This window comes from Coloeus monedula (assembly GCF_965178545.1).
Source record: "Coloeus monedula genome assembly, chromosome: 38".
NCBI classification, from domain to species: Eukaryota; Metazoa; Chordata; class Aves; order Passeriformes; family Corvidae; genus Coloeus; species Coloeus monedula.
The window spans coordinates 2025519-2041891 of record NC_138818.1 but is presented as its reverse complement, the minus strand read 5'-3'; the positions used below and the strand labels follow the sequence as shown (position 1 = coordinate 2041891).

Below are 16373 nucleotides of genomic sequence, written 5' to 3'. Positions count from 1 at the left end.
TAAAATTAGTGGTGGAGAAGCAAGTGGAAGATACAAGAATTAGAGAAAGCATAATCACTCAAATAGCAAAAACTAATGCAAATGAACCTTGTAAGAGAGTGATTATGACCCTTCCACTTGATCCTCCACCAACATTAAAGCAGATGATTTGGCACTGCACAACCTTAGTTCCAATTGGCCAACCAAATTTAAAAATGAGGGGGAATGTGGTAGGAGCTGCGGGTGCTGCTGAGGCAACGGCACCTCAGGACAAGAGGATGACAAACAGAACCTGGACTTGTCACAGATGTGGCAAGCCAGGACATGTGGCCCGGAACTGTAGAGCTCCAGCCCCGATTAATCAAAGTTCCCGAGCTGTTTCCCCAGGGCAAGTAGCATCGCCCACTCCCATGGAGGTACGGCCAGGAAACTGAGGACCCAGCGCGGATCTGCAGCCCCGTGTGATCACATAAATAAAGAAGCCGCAACCAGAAAGACTGTGACTGCAGCCACTGCAACCACGATGGACTCTATCACACCTCAACGAGTCCTCGTGAGCTGCAAAGGACTGAAAGACTGCTGCTTGTTTGTTATAGGAGACACCATGCGTACACCACCAGAGATCTCAATAACACCAGAGATCGTCCAAGTAGGATCACAAGGACTCTTTACAATTAACATCCAATGTATTCACCCACCTTTCTTTCTTGCAGCTGGCCAGGTTCTTGCCCAGGCCATCCTCATGCCCAGAAGTTCACCAGATAACTACAACCCATCTGTCTTCTGGGCTGAGATGGTAGGGGAGGACAAGGCGATGCTAAGCGGCAAGATTTCATGCCATGGCTCGGACATCAGCCTAGCAAGGATGATGGACACGGGGGCAGATGTGATGGTCATCGCCTCCAACAACTGGCCGTCACATTGGGGGTTGCAACTGGCGGAAGGTATTGTTACGGGTGTGGGAGGATCTGTGGCTGCCCAGAGAAGCAGGATGCTTGTCCAGATTGAGGGTCCAGAGGGGCGGATTACAACAGTCCGTCCATTTGTTACTGACTCTGGGTTTACATTGTGGGGCAGGGATCTCATGTCTCAGTGGGGAGCCTAGGTTGAGATCCCATCTCAACCCTGGGATTTTTAGTAGGGGTCACTGTGGAGCGCCCCACCCAGAAATTGAATTGGCTCACCAATAAAAGGGTCTGGGTGGATCAGTGGCCTTTAAAAGGACACCAATTGAGAGCGCTCACTGCACTCGTGGAGGAGCAGCTGGGGAAGGGGAACATTGAGCCTTCCAACAGCGCTTGGAACTCCCCGGTCTTTGTGATCCGGAAGCCAGGGACAGACAAGTGGAGACTCCTTCACGACCTGCGGAAAATTAACGATGTCATTGAGGACATGGGACCCCTGCAGCCCGGAATGCCATCACCCTCTATGCTCCCTAGGCAGTGGAAGCTAGCAGTCATAGACATCAAGGACTGCTTCTTCCAGATCCCCCTGCATCCGGACGATGCACCCTGGTTTGCCTTCTCGGTGCCTTCCCTCAACCGAGAGGCTCCCATGCAGCGCTACCACTGGTGAGTTCTGCCGCAAGGCATGAAAAACTCGCCCACCATCTGCCAGTGGTATGTCGCTCGCACTCTGTCCCCTGTCCAGAAAAAGGCAGTTAGAGCTGTGATCCTACACTACATGGACGATGTTTTGGTGTGTGCGCCCACGCAGCAGTACCTGGACTGGACTCTGGGGGAGGTAATCAGGGCTTTAGAGGCTGATGGATTCGAAATCCATCCCAAAAAGGTCCAGAAGACCTCACCTTTTAAATATCTAGGACTCAAAATTGAGGAGCAGACAGTGGTGCCCCAACCATTAAAGATCAATGATAACCCCAAGACTCTGCAGGAACTCCATCAATTCTGCAGATCCATCAACTGGGTGAGGCAGCTCCTGGGACTGACGACTGAGGACCTTGCCCCTCTGTTCAACCTGCTTTGTGGGAACGAGGATCTCAAATCCCCGAGGCAGTTGACAGAAGAGGCAAGAAACTCCCTCATCAAAGTCCAGGAGGCACTGTCATCTCGCCAAGCCCATCGTTATGCCCCAGGTCTGCCCTTTCAATTTATAGTGTTGGGGAAAATGCCATACCTCCATGGGCTGGTTTTCCAGTGGGACAAGGTGCTGAGGGATCCCCTTCTGATTATTGAGTGGGTTTTCCTCTCGCACCAGCCATCCAAAAGTATTACCACGCCACAGGAGCTCATGGCTCAGTTGGTGATAAAGGCTAGGTCTCGCCTCCGTACCCTTGTGGGGTGTGATTTCACATATGTTTACCTGCCACTAACAACCAATGCACTGGACCATCTCCTTCAAAACAACAATCATCTCCAATTTGCCTTTGATAGTTATTCGGGACAAATATCGGCTCACAACCCAAAACACAAATTGTTCAATTCGGCCTTTAAATTAATTCCAAAAGAAATTCAGAGTCGTGAACCCCTCAATGCCCTGACGATCTTTATGGATGGTTCTGGGGCATCTCACAAGTCTGTCATCGTTTGGAGGAATCCTTGCACTCAGAAGTGGGAGTCTGATGTGCAGGTGGTCGAAGGATCACTGTAGGTTGCGGAGCTTGCCACAGTGGTCAGAGCATTTGAGCGGTTCAACGAACCTTTTAATTTGGTAACAGATTCCGCATATGTAGCAGGAGTGGTGTCCAGAGCAGAAAGAGCATCACTCAGAGAGGTGGCAAATCCAAAAATCTATAAATTGCTTTCAAAGCTAATCCAAATTGCCTCCCACCGAAAGCAACCCTTTTACGTAATGCATGTGAGGTCACACACTGACCTGCCAGGATTTATTGCCGAAGGGAACAGGAGAGCAGATGCCCTAGCTATGCCCGTTGAGCTAGCGAATCTGCCTTAGAGATTCCAGCAAGCCCAGCTGAGCCATGCAATGTTCCATCAAAATGCTCCAGCTCTCGTCCGGATGTTCCACCTCACTAGAGACCAGGCAAAAGCCATTGTGGAGACATGCCCCAACTGCCAAAAACATCAGCTTCCATCACTAGGTCAGGGGGTTAACCCCCGAGGCCTAGGCAGTTGTGAGGTATGGCAAACAGATGTCACCCACTTCCCCCAATTTGGCTGCCGGAAATATATTCACGTTTCCGTGGATACTTTTTCTGGTGCAACCTTTGCCTCAGCCCACCGTGGAGAGAGGGCCAAAGATGTCATCAACCACCTAGTCCAGGCCTTCGCTGTGTTGGGGACACCAAATAAATTAAAAACTGACAATGGCCCTGCGTACACCTCTGCAGAGTTAAACAGATTCATGAGGGAGTGGGGTGTGAATCACATCACTGGCATCCCTCACTCACCCACAGGCCAAGCCATCGTGGAGAGGAAACATCAGACACTAAAAAGACTGCTTGAACAACAAAAGGGTGGCAGTGAGATCGCTGCCCCCACCATAAGACTGTCCAAAGCGTTGTTCACTTTGAACTTTTTAAACTGTTCCTATGAGGAACCTGATCCTCCCATCATGAGACACTTCACAAACTCTGCCAAACATAAACTGACTGAGAGCCCTGAGGTTCTAATAAAGGACCCTGACACTTTACAGATATGTGGCCCATACCCCCTAGTCACCCAGGGTAGAGGCTACAGGTGTGTTTCAACCCCAGAAGGACCTAAATGACCTGGAAATGACCTAAATCCCTGGAAAGTGGATCAAACCTTTCTTAACAAAGACATCAAAACCAAAGCAGCCTGAAAACACAGTAGCAACTGCCTGGAAAAGGAGGAGAAACAAGACCTCCTGAATAAACAAGAAATTCTCCTCCCAGGCTGCAAAGACAAACATTCCCTTTCCCACCTTCTCTATTGTGTTTCCCTCCCCTAAGTGGCCCTTTGTTCTGAAAGAGGGGGAGTCCAAGGGAGCCATTGTTATTTAAGTTAATTGTATTTGTATTAATTTTATTTACGTTACACTGTCCCTAAAGTTATCTCCCATAACTGCGTGATGACATCCTACATGCTGCTGTCCCACCTGCTGCTGCAGCTCCTCCTGTACACTGGGAGCTCCAGTAGCCAGATCCCTTCAGTTATCAAGGACATTGTATGGGGTTTCCTTATGGAGTTGTTAATTTTATTAGCCCTTCCCATGTTTAAGTGTTTGGTTTTGAAATCCCTTAAGCCTTTCCCCTCATTTCAATGTAATAAAGAAGGGGGAGATGTTGGGGTGGGTCAGCCTGCTCTCGGGCTGAAACCATCAAATGTCAGTCACCAGAAGAGATCACTGAGGTCTAGGTTACCTCCCCCTGGGTGGCTCCCAATCCTAAATTACCTCCCCCTGTTCCAGAAAGTTCTCCCTTTTTTAGTTATTAATTGGTTCCCTGTTATGACTCCTGCCTCCCTGTTTTCCCCATTTGTTCTGAAAAACTGTATCCTCCCCTCTACTTGTACCCCATTGGTTGTTTTCCCTTTTCCTGCCTTACTCCACCCTGCCATAAAGGGGACTAGCCTGCGTCTCCTCGGGGCTTTTGCTGGTCCCTGGTCCCTCCTGCAAATAAACCTGTTGGAACTCACACCAGAAGCCCCTCCCACCTTCTTTGCCTCCGGGCAAACACCAGCCTGATCATCGGCTGCCCGACGTGTTTCCTCTGAGGAGGAGCCAGCGCACGCACCCATCTCACGCCGATTCCACTGAGCCGTCCAGCGAGGACGCTGTGGAGGCCAACGCTGCGTCCCCTCTGCCCGAGGGCACGCCGGGGCTTGTGGTGACAAGCCCCCAGTTGCGTTCGTACCACAGTATCTCCTGCCACTTCCCACAGTGCAAAGGAAATGTGGAAGTAGTCCCAAAGGGTGACTGGATCTGTGAAGTATGCCAGAAGGCCTTCTCTACCAAGATTGGCTTGGGACAGCACAAGAGGCTGGCGCATCCTCTTATAAGGAACCTGGAAGGAATTGCTGCCCCCCATCCAAAGGAAACATCGGTTAGAGGAGCCCACCAAAAGGTATGGACTGAGGAGGAAGAGGCTCTTCTGAGACAATTACTGATAAAGTATGATGGTAACATCAATAACTTAACTGCAGAGCATATTCCATCTAAAATGGCAAAGCAGGTATGTGATAAAAGATGTCTTCTAAAAGTTCCCTCTAAAGCTGTTCAACCTGATATAGATGGCTAATGGTCCTAATGTGGGGAGAGGAGAACATCCCCCATCTCCCAAATTGCTGATAGAGGGACTGCTATGGCTCCATTATTCATGGGCCTTGAATCCTTCCCTTCACAGAAGGAAGCAGATAACACCACTTGTAAAGCCCTGATTATTGAGAAAGAAGTGGAAAAGAATATCAAAGAGATGAGGAGGAACTCTGCTCCGGGGCCACACGGGATTACGTTGGGCCGTCTTGTCAAAATTCATCCCAGGTATTCCCTATTGATGGAGATCTTCAATTTATGGCTCGTAACCAGAACTCTTCCTGCTGCCCTGAATGAATGCTGGTCAATCTTGACCCCCAAGTCTATCGATATGGATAGGCTTAATGACATCAATAACTGGAGGCCTACCACCATTGCTTCTATGGTGTTTAGGTTATTTTCCAGGACTTTAACAGCAAGATTGACCAAAGCATGTCCCATAAACCCCAGACAAAGGGGATTTATACATGCAGCAGGATGTTCTGAGAATCTGAAGTTGTTACAACTTACTGTCAAACATGCAAAAAAGGAGCACAAAGAGTTTGGGATTGTTTTCGTGGACATTGTGAAAGCTTTTGACACCGTATATCATCAGCATATTATCATGAGTCTGATGCAGAGAGGGGTTGACCCCCACGTTAAACATCTTGTTGGCAAAATTTTACGGACATCGACACCAAAAAGGAAAAGACAAATCCTTTTAAGTGTCAAACAGGGCGATCCAATGTCACCCTTATTATTCAACCTGGTGCTTGGCCCTCTATTATGTAAATTGGAGAATCTTGGTGAAGGCAACTGTCAAGGAAGTTTCAAAGATACCCCCATGGCCTTCGCTGATAATTTAGTGTTATTGAATGACTCCTGGGAAGGTATGTGTACGAACATCAAGATCCTAGAGACCTTTTGCCATCTAACTGGTCTCAAGACACAGGGGGAGAAGTGTCATGGCTTTTACACCAAGCCAACTAAAGACTCTCCTTATACCATCAATGACTGTCCAGTATGGATGATAAATAGCATCCCCCTTAATATGATTGACCTTGGCCACTCTGAGAAATATCTTGGTTTACAGATTGATCCCTGGACTGGTATAGCAGATACAGGTTTATCCAAAACACCAGAAATTAGCTCTGTCGGATTGCTGACACACCACTAAAGCCTCTTCAGAATATCAATATACTGAAAACTTATAGTATCCAGAGATTGGTACACCTTGCCCACCACACCAAAGTAAAAGTTGGGCTCCTGGAATCCCCTGACTTGGTAATTCAATCTTTTGTCAAGGAATGGCTTCATCTTGCACCAAACATCTGTGATGCTATCTTGTACTCGGACTGTAAAGATGGTGGTCTGGGTTTCTTCAAGTTGGTGGCGCTTCTTCCAAGTATACAAGCACGGAGATTGCATAGACATAAAGAGCTAAAGAGAATATCCCACCAATTTGGAAGCCTATTCCATTACCAGAAGGTATCCCTGCTGAGGGTGAAGATGCATCTGAACGGGAGGTTGCCGTTCCAAAGATCCACTGCCCAAGACCTTGTAACTGACAGAAACATGAATACAGTAAGTGGAAGCAACTGTTATTCCACGGCCACGGTATTGAGAACTTTGAAAATGGTAATATCAGTAATTGGTGGATAGCAAGGTAGAGAGGAATACCTCACAGAAAATTGATAACTGTGCTACAACTGAGAGCCAATGCCTTCCCCATTTGAGGGTTCCTGGCCAGGGGTAGGCAAAATGAATGTGTGAAAACCTGTAGACATTGTGGCACTGGTAATGAAACACCAGCCCATATTATTGGGAATTGTCCAATACCTCAAGAGGTCAGGATTAAAAGACACAATTCCATCTGTGAGATGCTTAGCTGCGAGGCTAAAAAGAAGAATTGGACTGTATTCCACGAGCAGCGTATCAGAGATGAGAACAACGAGTTATACAAGCCAGATCTGATCTTTTTTAAAGGAGAGGCATTCGTGCTGGACATGATGGTCAAATACCAGCACTCCAACTCATCCTTGAAAGATGCTGCCAGTGAGAAGGTCAAGAAATATTAGCAACTTCACAGACAAGTTCAAGATCTTAAAAATGCAGCAGACATTGAATTCATGGGCTTTCCTGTAGGAGCGCAAGGAAAGTGGTACGAGAAAAACTCTGAGTTGCTACTGGCCCTAGGTTTCTCTAAGAAGAGGCAAGAGAAGACTGCCTGGGCCCTGGCATCCACAGCGCTCCTCTCTTCCACTGACATCGTTCATATGTTTGCGAGCAAAGCTCAATCGTTTCTGTTGATGGAACATGGAACATAAATACGGCTGAATGGCATTGCTGGACAGTGCGTAGGACACATGAGAACAATACAATTCTGCCAATTGTCCTGTGTCGCCCACTGCCCGTATTTGGGATAAATTTAACGATCTGGACCAGGTGGATGGGCCACCTATACTTAACCCAGAAAAGAAACGTATAATCATATATGTGAAAGGAATGGGAGGGATTTATCTCTACAAACAAACTGTGGGTCTGCTGGTGGATAAAGCCAGATACCGAGAGATGAAAGAAGCAGTGGGAGGAACCATAAATTCCATAGGAATTCCACTGATTGACACAAACTGTTACTCACCCAAGGCTGTGCTAAATCCCTGGATTTAGAGAAAAAGAACAGAGACACAAGGAAAAGAAAAGGGGGGGTATACATTAGAATGGGGTCTGTATTAGGTGATTCGGGAAGTCTGTACCTCTCAAGTACCTCAGCCAATGGGGAAAGAGAGAGGGAAATGTGGCTGGAAAATTAGGATAAAAAGGAGGCTGCATCCTCTATCAGTCTGAGAGACCCATGGGAAATGCCCATGACCTCTCTCTTTATTCAAATAAAGTAACAGGACTCCTCTATCTCCTTTTTGGACATAAACCTCTGGTGTTTGTGGATTAATTTTCCTGACATATGTTTAGTAAGAAACCACGAAGATGTTCCTGGAGTAAGATCAAATGGAACAAGCGTATAAGAAACTGTGGACTCAAGATGGAGGAGACAAAGAAAAGATACTTGTCAGTTTGGGAGACCAAAACGGTGACTGAACCAATTGGCTCATATAGTGCAGACATAACTTTGGAGTGGGAAGCACCGTCTTTAAAAAGCCAATTTCCTAAACCATGCAACTGGCAAAAAAATTGAATTCAATAAATGGACTAAGTTATTGTCCCAGGACTGCGGAATCACAAATTTTGAAGGAGATAAAATTAGCAATAATTGGCTGCAAAATAATAGACGCATACCTCACAGGAAGCTCCTTTCAGCATTACAGCTGAGAGAGAATGTCTACCCCACGAGAGAATTTTTAGCCAGGGGTAGACAGGACCAATACCTCAAGGCAAGCAGACACTGCAAGGCGGACAATGAAACTTGCACCCACATCATTGGCGACTGCCCAGTTACACAGGATGCTAGGATTAAGAGGCACAGTTACATCGGCGAGGTGCTGTCTGAAGAGGCGAAGAAGAAGGACGGGGTAGTGTTTCAGGAACCGCATATAAGCGATAACAACAAAGAGTTATATAAACCTAATCTGGTACTGGCAAAGGTCGCCCAGGCATTTGTCGTGGATGTGACAGTGCAGTAGGAATCAGCCAAAACATCGCCGGAAGAAGCCACTCCTGAGCAAGTGAACAAGTACAAACACCTGGAGAAAGAGGTATGAGAACTTACCAATGCAAAGGACGTTGTGTATGAGGGCGTAGTTACAAACTGGGCATCGCTGCAGAGGTCGCACCTCCTTGTGGTCCCACTGAAAACGCTGCGAAGGGTAATGAACCTGACCTCTGCCCCAGCAAGTTATTGTTGGAATCATCAGCCAACAATAGCCCCAAAATCAGTGAAACAAATTTAAGGTAAGAGCTGTGGAGCTTTTTACCCAAAACCTAGCCCACGGGTTTGTGCTGGCCAAAGATCAGCAAGTGGTTGGGGGTCCACCACCAATCTAATACTTCCTCTCCTTAATTTGCTACAAACTAAAATTCCGGATCCGTAAAATGGGGCCATCGATACGCTTATTCCAGGTATTGACCAGCACCCCGACCAGCCCTTCTGACTGGGTAGACTGGGGCCTAGCAATTTAAAACTAGACCCCTTGTCTAACACTGAAGGAGACCTGTTGTCTGCAAATTTACCATCTGCCCCCCAAGATTTGGTGGAAAATGAAAATGAACTGGTGGTGTTGGAGTTTTGTAACTAGGGAGTGTCTGAAACGAATGAATGTGTTCATTTTTCCACAAGTTGGGAGGGTTTGAACAGGCTGCCAGAGGTGTACAAACGTCTTACACCTCATCTGAGTGCGAGAGAAGACAGCTGTCTCCTGAAGACCAGCAAGTTGTTTGTACTTAACAATGGGGAAAAAAGCAGCGAGGAAAAGACAGAAAGCACATCAGAAACATCACCTCCCGAGCCAGAGAACAACACGCCAGCAAAATCCCCACCCGTCCCAGGGAACAGCGTGAATCGGACACCGGAGGACATTCCAACAGTGATGATTCCCGACAAAAATCCACCATGTCCATGCTGTGGAACCCGGGTGGACCATGTGTTGGGCTTAATTAAACACCTGAAAGGAGCCCACAGGAAAAGGAGGATTCGGTTTCAATGTGCTACATGAGGGAGGGAAAACAGTAACTATCAGTAACTACTGCTAGTCGTTTTCCTAAATGCAGGGCAACAGCTGAAACAGCTCCAGCAGGCCAGTGGATCTGTGAGGTTTGCAGCCGTGACTTCAAAACAGAAATTGGCCTGGGACAACACAAAAGATTGGCACACCCGATTGTCAGAAATCAGGAAAGGATTGTTGCTTCCCACCCGAATGAGACCTCTGCCCGAGGAGCTCACAAAAGGTGTTGAACCAAGGAGGAAGAACATCTGCTGCTAAGGTTAGAGGCTCAGTTTTGGCAAAACAAGAACATCAATAAACTCTTAGCCAAACACATTCCATCCAAGACAGCAAAGCAAATCAGTGACAAAAGGAGATTGCTGCCCCAGGAACCAGCTGTGGGCATGGGAACAGAACCTGGGATGAGTCATCACCCAGATAATGAGGAGGAACAGCTGGGGAACATCAACCAGCAGAGGGAGGGGCAGCTGCAGGCCCATTAGCAGAGAACTCTGGGTGAATGGCTTTCAGCTGGGAAACTCAACACCTTCCCACAGGCATTCCAGCAGTTACTTCATGGCCACGAGATGACATCACTGGTCAATGAGTCAGGGCAGGACTGCTTCGGGATGCCTCCATATGATAAGCCAGAGAAGAACATCAACCCAAGATAAGAACAAAAGGAAGACCCAGGAAAGAAACTCAAGAAGATCTGTCAGGGAGCAATCAAGAGAGGTAATTACCTGCACTTCCAGCGCCTGTTCCATCTAGATAGGGGGAAATTAGCCAAGATTACTCTGGATGATGTTGAATGTTTGTCCTGTGACATGCCACCCCAAGAAATTTATTCAGCATTTAAAGCCAGATGGGAAACACCTGGCAAGTTCAAGAGCCTTGGGAACTTCCAAATTAAAGCTGACAACAGCGCTTTCAGGGACTTTATTATGGCTAAAGAAATTGAGAAGAATGTGCAGGAAATTAGCAAAAATTCGGCTCCTGGTCCAGATGGGATTACCCTAAGGGACCTCAAGGAGATGTACCCCAAGTTCTCCCAGACCATGGAGATAGTCAACCTTTGGTTAACATCAGATAAAAATCCCAGACATGGTGAGGGGATGCAGGACTGTGTTAATACCAAAGTCAGCCAAACCGGATTGTTTAAAGGACACTGATAACTGGAGACCCATCACAATCGATTCCATCTCGTTAAGACTGTTCTCCAGAATAATGAGAGCAAGGTTGACTAAGGCATGCTCCCTCAACCCAAGGCAAAGTGGCTTTATAAGAGCAGCGGAATCCTCTGAAAACTGGAAACTCCTACGAACAATAATTCCATCTGCCAAAAGAGAATACAGACCGCTGGGTGTCGTATTCATGGGCATTGCTAAGGCTTTTGACACCGTGAGCCACCAGCACATTCTACATGGTCTGCAGCACAGGGAAGCGGACCCCCATGTCACCAGACTGGTGAGCAATATGTATGAGAACATCCATACCTATCATCACATTAAAACCTGTTCAGAAAATGGACATTCCAAACAAATAGACACCATCCCTACACTAATATACTTGGCAGACCACAAGGATGCAAAGCAGGGCTCCTTGAATCCCCTGACCTACAAATTCAATCGACTGTCAAGGAATGGCTACACTTCACACCATGCACACATGATGCCGTCCTGTACTCCAGCATGAAGGATGGAGGTTTGGGTATCACCAAACTGATGGGCCTCAATCCAAGTATACGGGCCCAAAGATTACGTCGACTTGCCCAATTGTCGGATGATGCCTTAAGATTGTTCCTGAAAGAAGAATGCTCCGATCAAATCTACAGGAAATTATGGATAACAGCTGGAGGAGATAAAGAAAAGATCCTGTCCATATGGGAGCCTAAACCTAAGACGGAACTGCTGGATGGTGCAGGTGATGACACAACATCAGAATGGGAAGTAGCTACTCCGAAAACTCAGTATCTGCGACCATGTAACCGGAGGAAACAGGAATTTACTAAAGGGAAACAGCTGGTATCCCAGGGCCCTAGTGTTACAAACTTTGAGGAGGGTAACATCAGCAATTTCAGGATCTTTAGATACAGAGGCATACCTGACAGAAAAGTAATAACAGCATTGCAGCTGAGAGCCAATTGTCTACACCACAAGAGAGTTCCTTCCTGGCAAGAGGAAGACAAGATCAGTGTGCCAAAAGCTGCAGGCACTGCAAGGCTGAAAATGAAACGTGCTCCCACATCATCAGAAACTGTGCAGTAACACAAAATGGCAGGATTAAAAGACACAACTACATCTGTGACATGTTGATCAACAAAGCTACAAAGGAGGATTGGACAGTGTTACAAGAGCCACATGTGAGGGATGACAACGGCAAAATGTACAAACCAGACCTGATCTTTGTAAGAGAAAAACAGGCATTGGTGATGGAGGTGACAATCAAATGTGAACGCACTGAAGCATCTTTACAGGAAGCTGCAACTGGAAAAGTGAGAAAATATCAACATCTTCATGAACACATTCAGGAACTCACCAATGCAGGAGATATCAAGTTTGGGGGCTTTCCCGCTGGAGAGTGGCGCAAGTGGTTCTATGGAACAAATGAGCTCCTAGAGGCCCTGGGTCTCTCCAAAACAAGGCGGGAGAAGACTGCCTGGGCCCTGGCCTCCAGAGCACTCCTCACCTCCGCTGATATTGTTCATATCTTTGCAAGCAAGACTGGCTCGGTTGCATAGAGTTGTTATTGCTTATGCTAATTAAAAAAAAAAAGTTAAATCCTGATGGTACATAAGGACAGTGGGAATGACACAATTCTTCCAAGGATGTAGCATTGTGTTTCACCCACTTTTGAGACAAAATTCTACTGATTTGGACCATGGTGGATGGGCCACTTATACTTAACCCAGAAAAGGAACATATATGAAAATAAATGCTCAGTAAATAGCCAAATGCCTCATCATCTAATTAGTGATGTGAATGAATGGATCAATGAGATTCCCACTGTCCCTACTTACTATCCAGAGAAACCACAGCCAAGGGAACAGGCTTGGCAGAAGCAACACGGAAAGAAGACCCTGTTGAGCTTGACTCTGCTCTGGCGCTCTGACGAGACATGAGAGGTGTGGAATAAGTGGGAGGCGTGGTGCACACTTGGCAGTGTTGGGTGACCCGCCCACTGGTGTCCCAGCCATCGGTGAAATACCACTACTCTGATTGTTCTGGTGAGCACACCTGGCCTCCTGGGTAGAGGAGGGAAGGCTCCCCATGCCGGCAGCAGTCAGACCGTGTCTGAGACCCCAGTGGGGAGACCTGGCCTTCCGTGACCACACTTGGCATGCTGGGGACACGGGGTACACCTGGTCCCCTGTTCCAGTGGGGAGATGTGGCATCTCATCCCAGTGGAGGGCACACCTGCTTCCTGTGACCAGACTTGGCCAGTGGGAGACAGGAGTGTTTCCCAGGCCTGGGTACCGCTGTGGTCCCTGCTGACTCAGTGCCTGAGCAGGTCCCAGTGAGCCCTAGCACATGTTCCTCCCCCCACCCTTACCTCCCTGAACCACCAGCCCATGGTGACATCAGAGTTGTCTCCAGCCTGCTCAAAAGTAGAGAGATCACAGACAGGCACCCACGCTGACATCTCAAGTCTCTCTGGGCTGCTAAAGAGAAGTGAGGTCACAGGGCCTCCATGGTGACATGCCAGGGCTCTTAAATCTTCCACAGACTTGAGAGGTCACGGACAGTCACAGTGGCTGCATGGTGAGAACACTACAGTCTCTAGGTGCTCAGGAGCCCATTTGGCACAGGCACTCACTGAGGTTCTGTGGTGACATCCCAGTGGTCTCTATGCTCCTAAAGAACACTGAGGTCACAGGCAATCCCAGGGGTTCCATGGCGACATCCCAGGAGTCTCCCATCTGCCAAACTGCACTGACTTCACACGCTGTCACAGGGTCTCAATGGCAACGTAACAGGTGTCTCCAGGCTGCTGAGCAGATGTGATGTCACAGGCTCTCACAGGGGTTCCACAGTGACATCCTAGGTGTCTCCATGCTGCTGAAAAGCTGTAATGTCACAGGCACTCACAGCGGCTCTACGGTGACATTCTGAGGGTGTCGAAGGCTGCAAAAGAGCCATGAGGTCACACGCTGTTACAGGGACTCCATAGGGACATCCCCCCAGGTGTCTCCAGGCTGCTAAAAAGGTTCTTCCTCACAGACACCCAGAAGTGTTCCATTGTGACATCCCAGTGCTCCTAAAGAACACTGAGGTCACAGGCAATGACAGCAGCTTTGTACTGACATCCCATGTGTCTCTAGGCTGCTAAAGAGCTCTGACGTCACCGGCAGTGACAACGGCTCCATGGGGACATGCCAGGTTTCTCTAAACTGCTGAAGAGCAGTCAGGTCAAAGGCCCTCCCAAGGCTTCCATCCTCACATTCCAAAGGGAGCCAGGTTTTTAAAGAGCCCTGAGCTCACCTGCACTCACACGGCTTCCATGGTGACATCGCAGGGCTCTCTGGGCCTTCTAAGGAGCCCTGACAGTGACAGACGCTCCACGGTCACATCCTAGAAGACTCTGGGCTGCTAAAGACAGGTCAGGAGCAGTCACAGGCACTCCATGGTGACATCCCAAGGCTCTTTAATCTCCCTCCTCTCTCTGTCACCGCCACCACCGCCACCACCCCTCTCCTGCGCCTCACCACTCCGCGCTGCTCCCGGGGAGAGAAGGAGGGAGTCTTTAGGAGCCGCCGGAGTTCCTGCCTCCCGCCCCGCCCCCGGACAGGCAGCAGCGTGAGCTCTCTAAGCCCGGGGCCCGGGTCTCTAAACCCGCCGTGCCCCTGCCCCGCCTCCCGCCTTCATTTCTGCATCGCTCCGTCGCCCCGCTGCGCTCCTGCTCGCCCCCGCCGCGGGATGAAGAAGAAGCGGGGGACCGTGGGAAAAACGCCGTAAAACCAAAAGACTCCAAGCGACCCAGCCAGAAATCTTTTCGCAAAGAGACGCCGCGCAGCCCCCCGCCACCACCCGCAGCCCGTGCCCAGCCTCACCCGTGCCCGGCTTCCCCTGCTCGCCCAACGCGCCCGCTGCCCCCGCGCAGCCTCCTCCTCTCCCGGCCGCCGCCGCCGCCAGCCGCGCCTGGGACCCCGGGCGGCGGCGGGAAAAGCCTTTCCCGTGCTGCTCCGCGCCACCGCCGAGCCTGAGCGGGGAGGGCGGGGCGGCCTGGGCCGCGCGCGGGCCCTGCGAGGCGGCGCGGGGAGCGAGGGGAAAACAGAAGGAAGGAAAGAAATGCAGAAGGAAAAGCGGCCTGGGCAGGTGCAAAAGGGAAACAACCAACTACCACGCTCCCCTCTAAGACCCCTCCCCATACCCGCACCTCCGCCTCCCGCGCCGAAAAATAAACCACCCCGCAACAGAAACACAAAATTACCTCCTCTCACCTCGCGGAACCAAAGCCGAAAGCCGGCCAAGGGCGCCCGGCCCTGCGCTCTCGCGGCGGGCGGGGGAACTCGCGCCGGGGCCGGTGGCTTGGGGCCGGGCTCGGCCGCCCCGACGCGATCCCCGCCGGCCGGGCTGTGTGTGGGGGCCGTGTGGGCTCTGGGGCAGCGGGGCCGTGGCGGCGCAGGCGGAGCGAAGGTGCTGATAGTGAGGCAAAACATTTGCAGAGAAGCTGCTAAAGTGCCCTGAAGGCCTCTGCCAGCCAGTCAATCCCTTTAGACTGTAAAAGTGCAGTCCTCTTTGCTAGGGTAGGTTCTTCTAAAATCTTCCTCCTTGGAGTATGTGGAGGTTCCTTCCTGGCAGTGATGCCCACCAAGGCTACTGCTGGAGGTGAAGAGAAAGAGAGCTGCCACGAGTGTTGGTGTGGGGAGTTACATCGAGCTCTACTTCATAACTGTTTCTCTTTGCTTGCTGAAAGATGACTGCTTCCCTACTGCTTTAATAGAGTGCACTCTATTGTGCTCTACTGTACACTGCCAGGAGCAGGTTTGGATTTTCTCCTGTGTAGTCAATAATTGCGATCGAGTCCTTTGTGTCAAATCATTTCTCCTACTGAATAATTTGTTTTCTATACATTGATCTGTTTTGCCATGTTCAAGTCCTGCTGGACAGAGTTACTGAAACCAGTGACAGTGTGAGGCCGGGCTTGGATGCAGCCGCCCCAGCCAGGCTCCTGTCTGTGAGAAGGAGCTGAGAAAGCCAGGGGTCCCTCTGTGCCCCTTGTGACTCGGTGGCCGTGCTGCTCTAGGAGCCTTTGTCTGAAGCTGCCACTGCAGCAGCGATGGAGATCCCCAAGGAGCTTGTGTCACTGCTGGTGACATCAGAGCTCTTGAGCAGCCTGAGAGCCCTGGGATCTCCCCATGGAGCCCCTGGGATTGCTGGTGACCTCAGTGTTCCTCTGAGCAGAGACCAGTGGGATGTCACACTGGCACCTCTGTGACTGTCTGTGACAAGAGACCTCTTTTTCAGCCTGCAGACCCCTAGAATGTCCCCGTGGAGCCCCTGTGAGATCCTGTGACATCAGGGCTCCTCAGCAGCCTAGAGACACCACTGATGTCACAACTGACAT

The 16373-nt window shown here is 49.6% G+C and overlaps 1 long non-coding RNA gene across 1 annotated transcript; it reads right to left on the bottom strand.

Annotated features, from left to right (window-relative positions):
* Window positions 1–720: 720 nt before the first annotated feature.
* On the bottom strand, window positions 721–14967 carry LOC309584259. The gene is made up of 4 exons (XR_014227219.1): window positions 14857–14967; window positions 14288–14395; window positions 13359–13930; window positions 721–1341 (listed from the first exon to the last, which is right to left on the bottom strand). It is a non-coding gene; the product is annotated as an uncharacterized lncRNA (long non-coding RNA).
* Window positions 14968–16373: the final 1406 nt, after the last annotated feature.